Raw genomic sequence first — 2,900 nt, 5'->3', positions numbered from 1 at the left:
AAGATAGTACTATCATAGTCCTTTAGTAGCTCAAGCGATCTGCACTGCCTCAAATTCAGATCCTATACTGAATACTCTGATGATCTATCAAAACCTCACAATGAACTCCATATAGATAATGTCGCCATAGCTTTAGCACAAACACTATGACTGCCAACTCTAAATCATGGGAAAGGTAGTTCTCTCATGGATCTTCAACTGCCTAAACAATCATCTTTCCCTGTTGCATAAGAACGCCCCCTAACCCGACTCAAGAAGCATCAGAATAAATAGTGAAGTCCACCCCCTCCTCAGGTAAAGTCAAATCAGGAGTCGAAGTCAACAAGGTCTTGAGCTTTTAAAAGCTCTCCTCACACTCATCAGACCACTAGAAACTCACACTCTGCTGAGTTAATCTAGTCAAAGGAGATGCAATGGTAGAGAAGCTCTAAGAAAATCGTTGGTAATAGCCTGCAAGTCCTACAAAATTCCAGATCTCAATAACTGATGTAGGTCTGGTTAAACCCCTCACTGTCTCAATCTTGGTTGGATACACCCGAATACCCTCCTTAGACACCACGTGTCCCAAAAATGCAACACAATTACACCAAAACTTACACTTTGAGAACTTGGCATAAAGTTTCTCTTCCCAAGTACAATCCTTAGATGTTGATCATGATCCTCCTTAGTATTGGAGTACACCAAGATGTCAGCAATGAACACTATCATAAATGAATCCAAATAAGATCAGAAAACCCCGTTCATCAACTCCATATTTAATGATTTTTATGCATAGCTACCATACTTAGTGCACTTTTGTACTAACCCATATTTCTTCTATATTTTTCTACAAAGTGTACGTTCCGACGTTTGAGGCGATTTCTTCTAGTTCAAGCTTGGATAGACTATTCTCCAAAGCCTGTGGTATATCCTCATGGATCCGAGGACAAGTGCTATATTGTTGTTTCATTTCTATCATTGTACTAGACATTTTCATATTCTCTATTGTAAGGGTTGTGACCTTATTATTTTGAGACTTCGATTGTAGTAGATGGCGTAATGAGACTATGTCTAGACTTCCGCTTTACTTCTATGAAACTTTTCTTAAAGACTTGAAATTGTGTTTTATTCTTTATTATTCTATACTTATGTGATGATGATATTCTAATTGGCTTACTTGGGTCCCTTTCGGGATTTCATGTGCCATGTTACGTCTAGGGGGTACCCTTGGGTCGTGACAAGAATAGCTGAGAAAGAATGTTGAGGTCCTGAATGAGTCTGTAGAGGACACTGTCGCATTATATGACCTAGATCCCCACAAGTAAAACAAGATCTTGGCACAGACAACTACTGTTGCGAACTAGACGAACTGCCATAGCTAACTCAGCTAGAAGCAGAAGAACCTCGGGCTGACTTCCCTCTCTCAACTGGTAGCATAAAAGTATAAATCGGTCTACGGTGCTGAAATTAGCTACTACCTCTATGTGAAAATCTACCTCCAGACGAGGCACTAGAAAACTTAGCAAAAGAATGGGTTGTTTTGGGCTCCCCAAACTCCTCTAAGACCATCAACTCCGCCTCCTTGGCGGTGCTCACAATGGACTGGAAGGAAACCCCTCTCTAGTTGCCCTGAACACATAAGACCTGGCGGAAAAATTCAACACTCTCACAAACTGGTGAACTCTCTCTGCCTCGTTTGGAACAATTGTCAAAACATGCCTAGAAAGTTCATAGAAATGGGCCTCATACTCGATCATAGATAAATTTCCCTGAACCAAGCTCTCAAATCTCAGACGACTCTCCTCCCTCACACTCCAAAGAATGAAGCGGTCTTGGAAAGCACTAAAAATACATCTCACTTTGCCAGAGGAGATCCAATTGGCCTAAACCTCACAAAAGTCCTCCACCATTCTCTAGAACGACCACAAAGTTGAAGGACAACAAATTGGACACCACAAGCATCCATCATAGCCACTGCCTCAAGCAACTAATGGAACAAAGACAAACACTTATGAGCATCATCGCTCTTACCACCCTGAACATGGTGGTTTCATCTTCTAAAACCTCACATAGCACTACTAATCAGTCGTTGTCAAGATAACCTAAGGAGCAGTCTGTGCACTAAAAGCCAGTGCGGGAACCACTGGTGGCTGGACCACCTGAACATGAACACTTGGAGCCTGCTGCCGACTTGGGGTTTGTGCCCTCGGAGAAAGGCTCTCTAACACACCAAGCATCCCTAACAAAGTCTCCTGAAACAACAGAGCTCCAAACTTGAGAGGAACCTGGTCCTCAACAACCTCAACATGTGGCTCATGAGGAGCCTCTCTAGCTCTACCTTTGGCTGGTGCTACTCTAGAAGCATGACATGTAGTCGGCCCCTACCTCTACCCCTAGTTGGGGTCTCAACAACAGCCTCAGGGATTGCCTCACCTCTACCATTAGAAACATAAGCTTTATTCCTTGGCATCTACCAAAACAACACACGATAACTCAGTACTAGCGAAGGTAATCACGCACGATAAGAAAGTATGAATAAATGGAAGTTTACTAACAATCTGTATAGCCTCTTGAAGATGAGTGCAGACATCTATGTACTGATCCTCAAGAATTTACCTAGACTTGGCTTGTACACACGTGAGACCTATGAACCTGGGTCTAATGCCATTTTGTCACGGCCCAAAAATGGACGTGATGACACTTGTATATTCCCATCATGACAAGTCTGACTCAACCTAACGAAAAATGAGAAAACGCGGAAATAAAATAAAACAGAACAAGAAAAAGGCGGAAAACTTATTCATTCTAAACAGTATCAAAAAATCTAGTTGTCACGTGTACAAGCCAGTAAAAACATAACTGCGAAATTTAGAAATAAATACAAGTCTCAATCTTTATTTCTCAAATAGAACAAAGTATAC

This window comes from Solanum verrucosum, unplaced genomic scaffold (genome assembly GCF_900185275.1).
Source record: "Solanum verrucosum unplaced genomic scaffold, falcon-dt-bn FXZP01000062.1, whole genome shotgun sequence".
NCBI lineage: Eukaryota > Viridiplantae > Streptophyta > Magnoliopsida > Solanales > Solanaceae > Solanum > Solanum verrucosum.
This window is presented reverse-complemented; position numbering follows the sequence as displayed.